This window comes from Protopterus annectens, chromosome 16.part0 (assembly GCF_019279795.1).
Source record: "Protopterus annectens isolate FY-2018-M chromosome 16.part0, PAN1.0, whole genome shotgun sequence".
NCBI lineage: Eukaryota > Metazoa > Chordata > Ceratodontiformes > Protopteridae > Protopterus > Protopterus annectens.
Window position 1 is genome coordinate 439213720 of NC_056750.1, and position 18939 is coordinate 439232658.

The window sequence follows — 18939 nt, forward strand, 5'->3', positions numbered from 1 at the left end:
GCCATGGTGGTGGCTGCAGCCACCAAGAAGGAACTAGCTGATCCTTCAGTACCTGTCGATCCTCCTAATAAGGATTCTAGGACCATGGATATGTACGGTAAGTGGATGTTTTCTTCAGCGACCTTTGCCATGCGGTCGCTGAATTACCAGTGTCACTTCACCCGCCTTCAGAGAGATATTCTCAAAGAATTGGGAGAAGTCTTACAGGATCCATCAGCTGCTGGGTCCCAGGATAAAATAAACTCACAGCTTGGAACCCTGAACTCGATTAACTCCTCCATGCGTCTGATTTCATATGCAGCCGATGGAGCGAGTAGGGCCGCAGGCACAGGAGTGGCCTTAAGGCGTCACGCCTGGATGTGGCTGTATAATTTCGCAGACCCTTTCAAGGCGTCCTTCACAAATTCCCCTTTTGATGGTTCGGCTTTGTTCGGACCTCAAGTGAAAGACACCTTGACCAGATGCGAGCAAGATGGCAAGACTCTTTCTGCCGTAGGAGTCCGTTTCTCCACCCCTTCAAGACCATACTCTAAGGGTCAGAAGCGTGGGAAAATGTGGTTCCGCAAATCTCAAGGAGTCACGTCTGATGCAAGAGGTCAGTTTACCCCCAGAGGCAGAGGGGGTAACAACAGCAGACACCGCCCTAGGGGCAGAGGGGGTCCGCAAAACCAGGGTAGCAGGGAGTCCCTCTCTGACAAACCCTTCCAGCATCCCTGAGATGTTGCCCGATTGTCCACCTTCGGAGGCAGTCGGGGGAAGATTGTCGCTGTACCCAATAGCCTGGCTTTCCCTTACTCAAGACAAATGGGTACAGTCGATCATATCCGAGGGTTACAAAATTCTCTTTATCCAAACCTCAGTTCAACAAAAGGGAACCCTTCCAGACGTTCCACCCGGTCTAAGGGATCTAGCAGTATCAGAAATATCAAAACTGCTAGCAAAAAGAGCCATCCAGCCAGTCCCATCAGACCAACTAGGATCCGGAATCTACTCAAGGTTCTTTTTAGTACCGAAAAAGACAGGGGACTGGAGACCAATATTAGATCTCAGCAAATTGAACAAGTTTGTAAAGAGAACAACATTCCGGATGGTCATGCTACAGTCCATTCTGCCCTTTCTGGGCAAGGACAATTGGATGTGCTCCGTGGACCTTCAGGATGCGTACTATCACATCAAAATTCACAGGCTCTCCAGAAGGTTTCTCCGCTTTCGGCTGGGGGCCAGTCACTACCAATTCAGAGCCCTGCCCTTTGGTCTCACTACAGCCCCCAGAGTGTTCACCAAATGTATGGCAGCGGTTACGGCTCACCTGAGACGGCAAGGATTCCAGGTGTTTCCATATCTAGACGACTGGCTCCTCACTGCCACCACCAGGCATCAACTTCTCCAAGCCAGAGCTTACACCATTGACATTTGCAGAGGGCTAGGAATCTCTATAAATTTCGAAAAGTCTGCCTTGTCGCCTTGTCAGTCTGTTACCTTTATAGGCGCCAACTTGAACACCGTACAACTTTCAGCAAAGTTAACAGACCAAAGAGTCTTAGATATTCAAAACCATGTCCAGGTTCTTCTTCAGAGCGACAAAATTCAGACCAGGTATGTCCTGAAAGTATTGGGTCTTATGGCAGCCGCCATAACACTTCTTCCCCTTGCACGTTTTCACATGCGTCTTCTACAGTGGATGCTGTTCGCCCAATGGTCTTTTCAGCAACTCCCCATGCACCACAAGATCATGATAATTCATACTTGCAAAAGTCATCTGTCTTGGTGGATATTGTCCCCTCAAGTCCATCAGGGCAAACCTTTTGTTCCTCCTCCCCCAGTCGCCACGGTAACATCGGACGCCTCCCTGATCAGGTGTGGGGGGGGGGGGGCATTTTCAGGGCAGGATGGTCCATGGCACTTGGCAACCTTTCGAGCGCCACCTGCACATAAATGTCCTAGAGATTAGAGCAGTGCTTTTAACGTTGCAAGCCCTCCACGACTCTCTTCCCCTAGGAACTATTGCAATTCAAATGGACAATATGTCCGTAGTGTGGTATATCAACAAGCAAGGCAGAACCAAGTCCTATTCCCTGTGTCGAGAGGCACTCAGACTTTGGCAATGGGCGGTCTCCTCTCAGCGGTTTCCGATAGCAACGCATATCCCCGGGAAGTCCAGCTTCATAGCAGACAGGTTGAGCAGAGCCATACTCATGCCACACGAGTGGTCTCTCAAACAATCGGTAGCGGGAGAGATTTTTCAGAAGTGGGGTCTTCCTTGCTGCGATCTTTTTGCTACATCCCAAAACAGCAAATGCCCCGACTTCTTCACCCTCTTCCCCCTTCCAGGCCATCCCCTCAGAGACGCTCTAGTCCAAGATTGGCCTCTGGGACTTCTCTATGCCTTTCCACCCTTTCCGCTAATTCCACAAGTAATTCAGAAAGCAACCGCCTTGAGAGCCAAGTTGATTCTCATTGCCACTTATTGGCCTTGACAGATATGGTTTCCGTTCCTACATCATTATCTTTTGGTACAGCCTTGGCATCTGGACCCAGCTCCAGATCTGTTGACCCATCAGTCGGGGCAGCTGCACCAATCCCTACATTCTCTCAACCTCACTGCTTGGTTGCTCCACATCTGTCCTTAGCCAGGCTTCCTATGATTTCTAATCCCGTCCGGGATATCATAGTAGCTTCCCTTAAATCTTCCACCAGAAAGATTTACACTAGTAAATGGAAACGTTTCTCCTTCTGGGCAAAGGCAAGGAATATAGATCCTTTTACTGCCCCAATTCATTCGGTCTTAGACTTCCTAGCCGAAATTTTTCATTCAGGGTCTTCTGCCTCTACAGTAAAGGTTCAGTTGGCAGCCATATCGAATTTTCATACAGGCTTATCGGACCACAACATCATGTCCAATAAGCTTTGCAAAGCCTTCCTTCAAGGTGTATATTTACTTAGGCCTCCGATCAAAGATCCTCCACCTCAGTGGGATCTTAATTTAGTCTTAACATCCTTAATTCTCCCCCCCCCCTTTGAACCTGCGGTCTCCTGTTCATTGAAATTTCTTTCATGGAAGACACTTTTCCAAGTCACCATTACTTCTGCTAGGAGAGTATCAGAGCTTCACGCCCTCTGCATTCGTCCTCCCTACTTAATCTTCCATAAAGACAGAGTTTCTCTAAGGACTAATCCATCCTTCTTGCCCAAGGTGGCTTCGCAGACAAATTTGGATCAATCAATTGATCTCCCAGTTTTTTTTCCCAAACTATACTAATAGAGCGGAGCAAAAGCTACATTATCTAGATGTTCACCGCCAGCTCCGGTACTATCTGGATAGAACCAAACAAATAAGGAAATCTGATCAACTGTTTTTATCGTACGCAGAAAATAAGAAAGGCCTTCCTGTTTCCAAGGTAACCCTATCTAGGTGGCTGTCTTCTGTGATTACATCTATTTATCAACTCAGAGGCAGGGAATTATCTTCTAAGCCAAAAGCCCATTCAACTAGAGCACTAGCTACATCTACAGCTTTTCAAGCTAGACTACCAATAAACACTATCTGTGCGGCAGCCACATGGGCCTCTCCTCATACCTTTGTTTCGCATTACAAATTGGACATGGCCTCCAGGGACAGAGCAACATTTGGTTCCACCATTCTTAAGAGTCTGTTCCAATAAGCCACCCAGGATGAAGGTGCTAGGGACGCGGTCCCATCCAGCAAGAATGAAGGCGAGATTGACAACTTAACATTGAGAAGTTATGTACCTACCATAACGTTCCATGTTAGTTGTCTTCTCTCGCCTTCTTTCTTGCATCCCACCCACCATCCCCCTAGCCTGGACAGACCGAGAATATCTTCCCTTCCTTGAAGGGTCCTTTTATTCCTTTGTTCACTATCTAGGTGTCCTAGGAGATATATATATATATATATATATATATATATATATATATATATATATATAATATATAATATATATATATATATATATATATATATATAGTTAGTGTAAATAATTATCTTTGGAGGTTTTTATCCTTCTTCCTCCTCCTTCCAATTGGAGGATTTTGTTTTATTGGCCTATGCTAGGTTTTTCAGCTTCCAAACGAGATCTGGGGAGTTATTGCCTAGCATCATGGGATATAGGGTTGCCTCGAGCCGGTAAAATAAGCTCTCGAGCTTTAGTAAGTGGCCAAGTCGGAGCCGAGGATCGGCTCCGAACCCATCCAGCAAGAAAGAAGGCGAGAGAAGACAACTAACATGGAACGTTATGGTAGGTACATAACTTCTCATTAATCTACTATTAACACTAATTCATAGTTGTAGTTATATTTGTGACTCTTCTGAAAAGTGACCTTTGTATCTGCTGCAGGTGGTCCATATCACCTTAGAGAGCCTCTGCTGTAAGTCATTACAAATGTTAAAATAACTATAGGTTGCAGGTGCATGCAGCAAAGATCCAGAAATGGGAGACTGCAGGAAGATCTTTGATCTTTCTTGATCAGAATGGCTCTAGATGTAGTCTAGTATCTTATTCCACCACTCCTGCATGCCTGTCGGCAGTTAAGTATTATAACTGCTTTTCGAAATGCAAAATGTCTAATTCATTACTTAAGGATTACTAATGACTTTATACAAGGTACAGCTGAAATATGATCAGTCTAGATAAACATGTGCTGCATTCAGATGATGTTTCTTTTACTGCATTTTAATGCACACATTACGTTGTACTGTGAAGTGTTTGCTTTTGGCCTGTGTCATAAATGAAAAAAGGGTGTTGGTCCAACTCGCCCACCTAGTTGACAGTAATCATGAAGTGTGTGTCTGTGATTGGTCAGTGTATTTCTTTGTCCATTTCCCTGTAGAAGTACAGATTGCTAACGAGCTGCTTTCAAGTTTCCCAAGCCTAATCAAAACGCGCATCACTCCACAACTATATCTCAGCATCCAGAGCAGGTCATGCATTATAAAGATGATCACTGCCTTTATTCGAGGTGTACACAGTCACCTGTATCCTAAAATTAAAACTGAACTAATAACTAAAGCAAGCCAGCAGACTTAATTCTTTGTCTGCCTGATTTTTAGACTTTACAGGAAAGTCGGCTGTGGTGGTGCAGTGGTTAGTGTTGTTGCCTCACAGCAAGAGGCTCTCCGGTTCGATTCCTGGCTGGAGATCCTTCTGTGTGGAGTCTGCATGTCCTCCCTGCGATTGACTGAACATTAAAAGACATGCAGGTAGGTGCGTGAGCGTACGTGTGTGCTTTTTCTGAAGGTTGGGTGCCGGGCTGGCAACTCGGCACCGTAAAAATCCACTGCCAATCATAAGTGGAACGGTGATCCGCTGTGGTCACCCCTATCTGGGAAAAGCCAAAAGAAGACCGGAAAAAGACCTAATGTTTTCAGTTTTAATTTACCAGTATTTTTTGTTCATAGTAGAAAGCATCCACAGAACTGTACATTCTAATTCGGATCAAACTGTGCTGTTTCCCAGACACTTAACTGACTTTCTGCTTGGCTATGACAGTGGTTTTTGGTACACATTTTGAAAGTTCAGTATTCTTAATTAACTAGAAAGGACTTTAACTGGGTTGAAAGGTAAACAATCCATGATTAGTGGTCTGCTTTTTGTATGCGTAAAGCATAAGCATAAGGGAAAGTAGAAGCAGCTACTGTTCGGTGACTGCATGATAATATCTCTTAGTCCTGTTAAGAAGGGGTTTTGATGAATTTAAATTTTTAAAGTTTATACATTAAAAGGTAGTGACTTTGTTCTGAACTGTACTGTGCCTTGTTTTAAAAAACAAATGACAAAGAAGGCTGCTGATTTAACCATAACCATAGCTGTACTACAATAGTTCAGTTAAGTAATATTTTTAATACCATTTGGTTTTAGAAATTCATAGATACTGAGCAGTTATACAAGTGTTGTATTTCAGTTGACTTCTACATTTATATTATTTCACTGTCCCACTTGCAACTTAAAACTAATTAGAAGAGACTGGCTAGATAGTGTTGGTTTGTAGGATATGTCTTCAGTTTTCTGTGTAGAGATTACCAGGAATATTTCCTTGTGAACTTATAAAACGTCATAACTGGTGCATTTTGAACACACGAAAGACGAATATCAGTGTACAACAGTCAAATGCAGTCACTATATTTAATACTACCAAGTATGTCAGTAACAATTAGGCTTGTCAGTGATGCCATAATTTCAGAAGGTTGTGTGTTCTGTCCCCACATGGAGTACATGAATTCATATTCAGATGTTGATGCTATAGTGTTACACAACAGCTTGCCTTCTTCCTCAGATGCTATCTTTTGGATGAGACATTATGTAGTGGTCACACTTGCCTGGCTTGTGGCAGTTTCAGGTGTAGTCTAGTAAACCTATGGCATGTTCTCAGAAAAAGGGAAAGGGAGTTTGTGCAATTTTTCCCAATTATTATAAATGCCATCTGAGCTTCTTCCTTGTATAAGGAATGGATGTTCAGTCACAGGTGTGTCCAGTTGAAGTATTTTGTGTTGTTCCAATCCGTGACCATCAAGCTCTCCCCTCTGGGTGCTTTTGTTGGGGGGGAGGGGGGGGAGATCCCTAGGGGCCTGTTCATTTCCCCATGGGTGAGAGTCAAACATGCTGGGAGGGAATGTGCATCCTAGCTTTAGGGGGACCATGATTTAATTTAAGGCCAGGTATGCCTTGCACATGCCTGAAGTGTTAAGTGGTTTGCATGGCTTTGCCCTCCCTATAGACATACCTTCATGTGATCCCTATTCTATATTGGGGATTCTGCCAAGGAGAATGTGCCCAGTCTTACACCCCAATCCGGCAAAGAGAGGTGAGCTGGCTTTGTCACGTCATTCATTTCTTCTCCTGTACCAGCTGTGACACATGCCTAAGCTTCTTGTTGAACTGTGGTCTCCTGGGTCATAGTCTGGTTTTATCCCTGTATGCCAATCTGAGATGAATCCAGCACTAGGTGACCTAGACAGTCACCTAGGGCCCACTGATTGGGAGGATCCCTGCTTGACCAGTAATCAAGGAGCCTGAATCCTCACCACGAGCACCAGTGAGGGGTGTGCACATTAGGAGGATAACAAGTACACACACAGTAAAGTACGATTTCCCTTAAGATCCTAGTCAGTCTGGGGCTGGTTTCTCCCTTTCTCTCCAGATCCCTCATAAAACTTCCCACTGGCACAGCTATAGGGTACAGATCGCAGCCTAGTGCTCAAGCCAAAACCTCCAGCATCCTCTCTGTCCAACCAGTGCTTCGTGTCCCTGCCCAAGTAGCCGACACACACACTTTGAGATATGAGTTGTATACAAACACACACACTCCTGGGAAAGACTGGCACAGGTTCTCCAGCTATGCCCCCTTCTCTCCAGACTGTAAGGTAGAAGTCACTGCCACCAACCACTATTTATTAGCTATTAATGGTGTCATTCCCAAAGGGTGTTCAGTTTTATTATGCAATATTATTATTATCCAATTAGTAAATGTGACATACAGCAAGGCTGTTGGAGTGGCTTGATACAGCATCACCAAATACAGGCAAGTACTCTAGAGCTTAAATTATCTCTACACAAAGCAGCCACAGTTGAAAAGTTTAAAAATATTTAATAATAAACAATAAAAACACAAGACAAATCTCATCAATTCAACAAGGTGCTAATCAAGAATTCAGAAATCACAGGAACTTTTAAAACAAAATATAGGATAGTCTGACATAAATGTAGAAAACAGCGAGACTAATCTGGCTAAATCACTGTTCTAAATACTCCTTGCATACATAGCAAGCAAGTGCTGGTGAGTGGATGGTCTTACTAGATTCCAGACAAGATACAAAATGCTCAGTCTCTCTCTCTGAGAAAGTCTTAAATTGATAATACACAGTACTCCCGAGTCATTTCACATTACATCATTTTTATCACTTCTCCTTTAGTTCCAGGCTAACAGAAACTCAGAATTTACATTTCTTTGTCAGCTGCACCTGGCAGGAAACCACAGCAGTAAAAACACACTTTTACATGTAAAATCTAGTAATTATCTCTGTCTTAAACAATAGAAAGAATTTACTAGCCCAGACATCCTGTCTCTGGGCTTGAGATCAAACACAGTTGTAATTCTTTACTTAACAGCTTTCCTTCCAGCAGGGTGCACTGTGGTTACAGTTTTGAAGCTCAGTACAATGTATAGTTTAATCATAACATATAGTTCTCTTTACATTTATAAAATAAGCCTATGGATAATATTAATATTTACAATGACATAGAATTATGTACAGAATTCTATCTGGATGGGCCGGCAGCCCCTCAGTTTTTCACAAGACCTTTAAGGTTGTCTTTAAGAATGCCCTCTGCATCTGTGCATCCATTTGTGCTTCAGTGCATACACCTGGTGCTTGCTTTCTTCTCTTCCGCATTCTACATGTGGATTTTAAATACTAGGCATTTACTGCTGCCTGTTGAACATGAACAGTCGATGTTCCATCTATCCATCCATCCATTGCTGTGTGTTGCCTCGACATGGAAACACTTGCTGCCAAACACAGCCGACTTATGATTATTCATGACATCGGTAAGAGGTTTGTGTGTGTGTGTGTGTGTTTAGTTAATTTGCTCAGGCACAAATCCTATACCTTGGTTACAGGAGACTTAAGAGCCCGAATACTGTTTCAGTACATTTTCAAGGAACTGAGCGCTTCAAGGGAAGCTAAGTTTACTGCTGCTCATGCCAAGTCCTTTTTCAGTATGTAACTGTCTTGTTTAGCAAATGGTCATCACTGTTGTGCTATAGAGTTTGAAAGCAGTGTTAGTAGCACAACAGGTAGCATACTTACTTTTGATGTAAAAGGATGTGTATTTTACTCCCACAGCATGTAGATGGATTGCTGACACTGTGTTGTACTCAAAGGTGGAGGTGGGGGTGCTACAGTCCGGCGTGTATCCTGACCTCTTTTGGATGAGATGCCTATTAACTATGAAACCATTGTCGGTTTGCCATTCGTTCCCTATTGGAATATTACCAGCATACCATTTTTTAAAATGTAACCTAGGCAATTTATTTTTCAAGGAGGGCAGGTGCTGCATTTGTAGATTTAACACTGAAATGTAAAGTTGTTTGCTAGCAGTTACCTCTTCATTGGTTACAGATCTATTTAATGTGGAATTATTTAGGTGACTTTTTTACTTTTGCAAAGATTGTACATATTGACTGACTGGTGGATTGTAATAACAGAAGTTTCAGTGGCCTTTATGGTTGAAATGTTTTGAAATGGGTAATTTTGTCATTATTGGATAATATGTTTGTTTTGTTTCATTGCTTACTGGGAAAAAAAGAGTTCAAAACTGCAAATTTAAAACATATTCTAACAAGTGGTGCTGTATTACACGCATCTGTTTTAAACAAAGTTTCAAAACTTTGAACGTACCTTCATCGACAGCTTAATGTCGAAAAGGTCAAAGAACACATGGAACAGCGACCCCCCCCCCCAGGGAAAAAAAAATCGCTGGTCCGCAGCAAAAACCCCCCCACAAAATAAAGTGGGGGGCTTCACCCCCCCCACTTAAATATACCAACTCCAAGATCGCACCACAGTGTAGGAAATGGCAAAGTTCCAAAAACGGACCAGTTATTTTTTTTTCCCTAGAAAAAAAAAATCGCTGTTCTGTGTCTTCGGGATTTGGCCTTTACGACATTAAGCTGTTGATGAAGGCACGTTCGAAGTTTTGAAATTTCATTTAAATAATAGGAATCCGTCTTACACTAGGAATATAATTTAATATAATCTGGAAGGTAAATCAAAGAACTCATGCTTGTATGCATGGTCCTAAAATGTGTGCAAGGAACCTATGGTATAAAAATAGCCTAAAGGCAGTGGCCAGATGCCTTTTCTTTGAATATGGGTTTCAGTGCAGTTTCAAAGGTAGAGAATTTTACAGATAATCCAAGTCTGTTTTCACTGTGAAACTGTACTGCTTTGATTAACAAATGTCTATCAGTGTTTATGCTATAAAATCTGAAATGAAGTTTTAAATTAAGTCCAAATATCTATAGTCATTGTATAAGTAAGAAGAAAATAGTATGCACACTGAAAACTTTGTACAGTGTTTATGGTAATTGGGGAGAAATAGCCAAGTAATTGGACACTAGAATGGCTGAGGGGGCTGCTGTGCTTGTATGTGTTTGGGGAACATGATTCAGCTCAATTGCCACTGGAGCTGACAACTACACAGGTTTCAAAACTTAAATAGTGTGTTAGACTTCCTTTCCTTTTCAAATGTAGCGCTGCATGGAGATAATGTAACTGCAAAAGGAGATTTAAATAAGCATTTGCTAGTGTTAAATGTTTTCATATGAAAATGGCTATAAGCCATTAATGAGAATTCTTGTAGTCCAGGGTTTGATTCCCTCAACCTTATAGTGTGATTCTGAGCAAGTCTGTTAACCAAGCAGTACTCCGGGGCAGTGGGGTAAATGGACTGAGCTGCACAATGGTCTTTTTGACTGCAAGCCCAGTAATTATCTGTGAACCTATGAAACTATGATAGTGTCACATCAGGGTGGATGTAGTGATGGGAAGGCAGAGGTGGGAGTATGTGATGGCCTGAGAAAACAAAACATTTGAAGGTTGCTGTTTTTGTGGTTCCTGATTAGAGGGTAGTAAAACAGCAAGCCGGTGTGCTGTTGTATTAATTGTATATAAAAATAATGTCTTTCGGCTTTTCCTGGTCAGGAGTCGCCACAATGGAACTCCAGTCCGCTAATGATTGGCAGTGGATTTTTACAGTGCCAAGTTGCCAGCCCAACACCCAACCTTCAAGGAAGGCACACCCATTCACACTTGCACCTACCTGCATGTCTTTAACATCACTTGCCCATGGAGAGGACATGCAGACTGTACTAAAAAAAAAAAGGGGGGGGGGCAACATTCAGCAGCATTGTCTTTACCATTTGACAGGTAATATTCTGTGATGCCCAGGTTCCTATCACATAGTCGAACTTGTACAAGTTCAAACCCCATATGGTCGAGACCATATGTTCGAGAGTTTAAACAGAAATCTCCTTAAGGGGAGGTTTACATTCATTTCAATGTGGTGCGATATCTGATTTGGTATATTTAAGTAGCGTGGGGTGTGGGTGGTGCAGGGGGCCTTACCCCCCTGCTTACAACAGTTTATTTTTTTACTTTTTTTTTTTTTTTTTTTTTATCACTAGTCAAAGTTAACCAATGGAGTACCACAGGGTTCCATCCTGGGACCGTTCCTGTTTGGTATCTACTTCTCTGAAGTAAAGGCAAACACAGAAGTCCTCTGGCTAACTAAGTTCACAGATGACTGCAAACTAGGAGCCGTAGTCAAGTCCCTAAATGATGTGGGCATCCTACAGAAGGGCCTCACTGAGACAGATGCCTGGTGTGAGAGCCATGGCCTCAAGCTCGGTGCCAAAATGTGCAGTGTCATCTCCTCTGGTAAAAACTCTGTACCCATGAACTACCATATAGGCAGCAGTCTACTTAACACCAAATGCGTGATGAGACCTTGGGACCCAGGTGGACAGTAGTCTCTCCTTTGATAGTCACATCGCCACAGTAGTCAGGAAGTCCTTCTACGTGGCACACCTCATCATAAAAGGGTTCTCATCCAGGAAAAAAGAGGTAATTGTTCCCCTCTACTCGTCACTCATTATACCCGTTATAGAGTACAACGCCCCTTTTGGAATGTACCTCACAAGACATCTGCAGCAGCTGAAAAGGCAACAGAAGTACCTCACAAAGAGGATTACTAGCCTCAAACAAATGCCCTACACTGACCACCTCAAAAAACTCCAGCTTTACTCTGTAGCATATCGCCTACTTCGAGGTGATCTCTGCCTAACATATAAAGCTATGTCAAACCCAGAGCTGTTGGACATGCTACACCTAAAGAAATCCCAATCCCTCCGAGCTACACGCTCTAGGGACCTAAACCTTGTCACCACAATAAACAGGAGATGCTGGAGGGATAGATTCCTGTCCCAGAGACTTCTATACTCTGGAACAAGCCACCCATCTATGTCAAGCAAAATTCTTCATTAACACTCTTCAAGAAAAATCTTGATGAGAAATAGGAAATACACGCCGGGGATCACTTCTGTGTCTCTGCTGGACAGTGGCACAGGAAAATAACTTTCTTGGGTGGCATAAGCTATGGAACCTTGCTGGCTAGGCTTACGTAAGCCCTTGGGCCAGTAGCCTAGTACCTACCTATGGTTTGAACATTCTGTGTTCGAAGTTATACAATTTCGACTATGTGATATAGAACCTGATGCTCACTAGTGGGACTCAGTAGTCAAATATCGGCAAGAAGGTTTGTTTTTCGTTGCTTTAAATTTGCAGACGACATTTTAGGCACTATTTATGGGGAAGTGGACTAGTTTTCTTTATTTTACATTATTTTTGTAGATGTGAATAGGAAGACTGAGTAAAGAATCTGCTGTAACTTGGACTTAAGTAATTGAACAGCACTCTTCTGAGTTACTCTGTAGTGATATATTATAGGCAAACATTAGTAAGAAAAATATTTCACTTGAGATTTGCAGATATTATCACTGCCAATCAATCTGCAGACCGGTGATCTGCTGTGGTGACCCCTAATGGGAGAAGCCGAAAGACTGTTTTATTTGATGCACTGTTCAGAAGCAACACAGAGCGATATGATCTCGATTGTTTCTTGAGCACTAATTTGTACTGCTAGCTACACAAAGGCTGTATTATCTGAACTTCTCTAATGCACTTGTTAAAATGATCAAGAAGCAGCAGACAGCAAAAGGGTCTTAACATCTGAACTAAATTCACTATCTGTTCCCTTGAATTGATTTTCTTCTTTAACAATTAGCTCATCCAAAAGTTTCTGCAATTCTGGTATGCAAATGTCGGAAGTTTGTTTCCACTTGCATGTTAAACGCTTTTTCCCCTAGAATCATTATTAGTGCCACTAGTACTCATTCTTGCCTGGATACCTCAACTTCATCATGTCAGCCCAATAAAATGGTAGGGGAAAGTTTAATTTCTTTATCATTGACTCTTACTAAATTTTCTACAACTTGTATGTATTCTAGTTTTGGACAAGCAGAACAATATGTAGTCAACTTCCCAGTTTACCAGTCTTGTATCTCTAACACCCTGGTTTGTCTGTAAAATTTAGTTTGGAAGTTGTGAAACTGATGTTTTGAAGAGCATCAGAATGCAGCGTAATCTTCACTGTTTGACACAAACAGTTCTGTGATGCCCAGTAGAGAATAAATTTGTGTAAACAAATTGCATCGTACATTGACAATGAAGCTAAGAAGTAAGCCAGTTTATGATAATGGTAAATGTCTTCTTTTTTTTTGTTTAACAGGACAGGTAGGTAAGTCTTCATTCAGTGTCATTCTGTTAATGCTTATGGAGCAGCTTGTGCCATTTAAAACTTAAAGGCTGTTGATAGCTTTACTGTTGGTATCTATTTAGCCAGAGAAACACATCGCTGTAAAGCTTTCTAAAACAGCTGGCTTCTTAGTGTAGTGCATGAAAGTATATTTCCTTGCAGTAGTACTGTTATGATGCTATTAGTAACTTTAGATGATGTCAGAAGCTCAGTGGTGCAATGATCCTAGAAGAAAAGGGTCTATATTACCAGATCGAAAACCCGTTTCAACAAACACCACAAGACTGGCACGTATACACGAACTATGGGTAACGGCGAACTTTCAAAACCGTGAAACGTCAAAGTGTCATGGTTGGCCCATCTGCGGTATAGATCCTTAAAGTATGTATGCGATAGTTACGGACCTTAGGGTTAGGGTGCCAGTTAAGGTAAGTGCATAGGTAGTAATGTATGTAAGGTTTACTGTAGTGTTAGAAGTAGGGTTTGGTTAGTGTATGTATGTGTTTTATTTATTATGTTTGGGTATGTAGTGCGCAGTGGTATTGGCCGACTATGACAATTCAAGATTTGATATTTCGCTGTTTAGGTGGTTTGGCGTATTTGCAGTTCGTGCTATACGTGTCGGTCTTGTGGTGTTCGCTGAAACGGGTTTTTGATCTGGTAATATAGAACCAAAGAAAAGATGCATTGGGAATAAATGCTGAACAATTTGTAATTCTAGTTATGTACGGTTTATCATTGGTTAGTTGTTTTGAAGCTGAAAAATAAAAGATAGTTGGATAGCAGCATTCAGCAGCATGGTGTACACAGTTTGAGCATTGTGCTGTGATTACCAGTAGTGAGATACCCAAATATAAATAAGGGGAATATTTCACTTTACTGTACGCATGTGGAGGTATCATTTAGTGCACATGTTAGTGAGGAAGCAATATGGCTTGATTCTTTGGCAGGCAGAATTTTGTCATTCCTGATGGTCACAAGTTTAAAAAAAAAAATGAACATGGAGAAGTAATAGATAGCAATGTGGTCTTGTTAATTTGACATTCACTGCTCTGTGATACCTGTTTGGGAGACGGGCCGACAACACAGAAAAGACAGTACATGCAAAGGTTGCATTAATTGAACCATGCTAATGCACTGGTGGGAGCGAGGCAGGGGATGATGATAGAGAAGCAACTGACAACAAAGCCAACTATTTATTTGATAGTCTATCAGGCCTTTAATTTGCCAACATTTTACAAGTAGTGAGCAAGTATAGTATGTCCGAGATTTAGGAAGTATGTAAATAGGCATCACAGTTGGAAATGTTTTTATTTTCACCAGTTGAAAGGAGTGTTGCTAGATCTGGATCTTAAATTCATATTTTTGAAGCACTAAGCATTTCTGAATACCTGCTTCATGTGCACATTGATACTACTGAATCGCTGTATAAGCTGAAACCTTACACACCATCCAACCATAAATAAAGTCAGAGCTATTGGATGTCATGTCCCCTGTGAGGAACAACACATTGATCCCAAATGCAGTTTGGTTGAATTTAGTGAAAAATGTATAGGAGAATAGAATAGCTGCAGTACCAGTGGTTACTGTGCTAATAAAAGCATTTTTGAAACATCCAGGTACAACACCATTTTAGTTAGATGATTACACTTACTTTATTTGTGTCACCATATGTTTGTAACGTAATTAACTTCAGAATTAGTTTTATAACCCTGCCAGCTATAAACAATGTTTAACTCAAATGAACTGTAAGCAGATGACTGTAGGTTTTCTGCTTGCTTACTTTGAGGTTTGTAGGACAATTTGGTGACGACCATTTACATTCTTATTTTCTGTTTTGACACTTGTCATCTTTTGCTTTGGCACTTTGTTCGAGTTAGATAAGTTTTTCATTAGTAGTTTGACCATCCTGTTGGCTTAATTTGAAAACATGCAATGAAGTAGTAGGCTATTTAACTTTTCCTGCTGTTTGTTGCAGTACTGAGATATCAACATCAGTTCCATGCTTTGTGGGGTCTCATTGCAGGGCTACTTATAGCTTTAATGGTCCTTAGGGTAATTGTTGCCTCCCTTTCTCTAACTGGATTTAGTTTTGTAGAGGAATTTTTCATACTCTAATTCAACATCGGAGCGAATTAAGTAATTTTTCCCCTCTGTGGGATTTCATTGTTTTGACTGCTGTGAGTTGAGAGTGCACGTCTTATCTGTGAAGGCCTGCCTTTGGGTCATAGCTGTTTTGTGGTGATATGGTGATTTGACTGACTTTATCAACCCATGCTTCATAGTTGATTTGTTTACAGCATGTAAAGAGAGCTCATGGAAGACTCCTAAACTATCTACTTTACCAGTTGACAGCTGCCATTTGGCAGTTTGTAATCTTATTTGTATAAGCATCTGGTGGTGACTGTCTACCGTAATTTTGAACTTTCTCATATTTTTTTATTTTTTGCCTGTTTACAGCTATGATTTTATCAAACAACGTTTGGCATTTCCATTTCATTTTGGTGGTTTTATGATATTATTTTTGAGATATACTGAATGTTTTATTTTTTAATTCTTTTTAACTATATTCTCTCCTTCAATGATTTTATTTTTTTTTGAGATTCTATCCCCAATTTGGCAGTCGAGCCTTTTTGTCTGTTGAATGGAAAGCTATGCTGTGTGGTAATTGATAGTTATTCTATCAGTGCTGTGTGCCGTATAACTAATGCAGCCTACAGATACTATGAGGGATGAGAAACTGATTTTACTGATTAGAACTGTAGCATTTTGTGTTACACTTTATGATCCCAAGTAAACAATATACAGGATTTTAAAATGATCGCAAAAAACAATATTTTGAACGTGGATGATTAATTCAGCTCCTTGCTGCTACAACCAGAGAGTCTCATCACAGCCAGAAATTAGTTGCTGCTGTCCTGCCTTTCCTTGGGTATCTATGTAAACTACGAAAATTCAAGCCTTCATCCAACTCCATTCATAGTGTATTTATTGGCTGCCATCAGGACACAACAGCATTCAGTCTTCCCCCAAACAGAATCCTGTCTTTCAGAGCAGCAGTCTAATTTGTTTTAAATCATTCCTCTCCTGTGGTTTCTCTGGTTCTCTGAGTTCCAGGGCTGATGGCCTCTACAATAGTCTTGGTGACTCACGTGTTTTTACATGCACATAATACAGCGTTTGCTCACAGTTCAGTGGTTCTAGATTTTACATTCCCCTTCAGTTATATGCACAACACATAGCTGTGAAAGACTCGTTTACAATCATGGCTAACTTCAACTGTTTCTGTGGAGGGACCCTTTGATGTCCTTCTATATCACTGTTGCAGTATTCATTAGAATACGGATTCCCTGCTTACAACAGCCTGACCTCCGACCAGCATAGCTGGGTATTTCTTTAATTTTAGACTCTGTACTAAATCCTTTAGTTCAGCAACTTTCTTCATACATAAGGAACTCTTGGGATTTTCAGAACAGCTTCAAAGAATTTACTGAGTCATCAGCATACTCCCCTAGTGGTACTTATCTTTCTACTGTTGACATAACATTCTTTTTCACATCCCTCAAGACAAGGGTGTGAAATATGTTAGGAATTGTTTACACAAATACACCAACTTGGAGAATAATCAGGTTTATTTGTACTGTTCTTTACTTGGTATTTATTGAAAAATACTTTTTCTGTTTAATTAAAAAAATTATAAATAAAATCAAGGAATTTCACATACATTCCCCCACCATTTACACAAAAGAGACAGGGTACTTATGTCATAATTGTACATGTTGTAGACGCATCAGTGAAAGACCTTATATTTTTCTATCACATTCTGCTTACATTTTTATGGGCAAAAACAGATGCATGTAATACAAAAGGTGTTGTATACATAGCTCTCTGCTCAGGGTACCCAAGCTTCTATGTGGGTATGTCCACTAGAAGTTTGGGCAAAAGGGTAAAATAAACATTGTTACTCTATTAAAAGTAAAGACACTAGAAATGCCTTTAGAGACAGAGAAATGTTTACCGTTCAAAAAGTTTTTGTTTGCTGTGGTGGAATCCGTTCGAGAAAACCAGAGGGCTGGCAACTATAAAAATGTTGTTGAAGGAAGAGAAACTTGTTGGCAAATAAAATTAGCTACTGACAAAACCCCCTGGTCTAAATGACAACATTAAAGGGCAACAACAGGATTCTGCTGTTAAATGCTCAACTTCTCTGTCCTTTTTCTTCCTATTTACAGTCCCTGCTATGTACATACAGCAATACAGCATTTAAAATATTTTAAATTGACTGTTTCTCTCTGTTAGAACAGTATCTTACTGTACTGTGGTGGTTTCACTTTCAAAAAACATTATCCCACCCTGGAAAAGCTTGCTTGCAGTCTCCAATTCATTGAGATCATCAAGGCCAATGAATGCAGGTAGTTTTCTAGCCAATTCCCTCCCCAGATTGACATCACCACGACAGTCTTAAAAACCCACCCGTGCTGTGATGTCACAGCTCCCTGGTCCTTCCCCTACCCATACAGAAAGTAAATGCTAGAACAAGGAAAAAGTACATGAGTCAAGTCTCCTGCTGTGAGCTGTCAATCACAACAGGTAACAGCTGAAATTACCCTTAGCACTTTGACAGCTAGGGAAGTTGTGTGAAGGCGGAAGGGAGAGGAGTCAAAGCAGTACAATTCAGGCTTCACAAAAGACTGCAGTTTAGCCATTCTAAAAAGAATCGGCATTAAAAAGCACTTTGAAAGTCTGTTTTGTGACGTTTGCACTGTTTGTGTTTTGAGTAGTTATTGAACGGCATGAAATATTGCTTGAAACTAACTGGCTGAAAGACGGCAGTGTATGCATGTAAAATTAATGCAGTGACAGGAGCTTTAGGAAGAAATAGGCCTGCGTGATATGATTTTTTACAGACAAGCACTGAATTGTGGGATACCTAAAGGTATCAGGATCACTTCAAGATGCTAGACCCCATGTGGTCAGACTCGGAAATTTTATATAAAAATATTTTAAAAAATTCCAAAGTGATGTTAAACTGTAGGAAACGCCAAACCATAATGAAATAAACATGTTTTTTGAGTCTGTGGGGGCAGTTCTCCTTTATAAAGCATTTTCTCAAAGAATGCAGACTTGCTATCACTTAAAGGGTTAATACAACTAAACAGGTGTTTTAAATTTTTGTTTATTGATTAATTGTTTTTACATTCTTATTGGATGGAATGGTTTTAGCTTGGAGTATATAAAAAAGCGGCTTTTTAAATTTTTTTTCTTAACTTTCTTGATAAAGTCTGAGGAAAGCGACTATTAAACTGAGAAAATATGGTAGAAACATTGATCTGTTCTGTCTTGCATTCACGTGCTTTGGGTTTGTTTTATATTAGTGTTGATATGCAACTGGTTGGGCTTTGCTTCAGTTTTTTGGTTTTGATACCAAAGCTTTAGGTTGTAAAAGGGACAGCGTATGTCGCACATATGCTCCCCACACCTGGTGTAGGGCATGAAGGTGACATACTGACATACCATCCCCTGAACTTCTTTGCTGCCCTTCCGAATG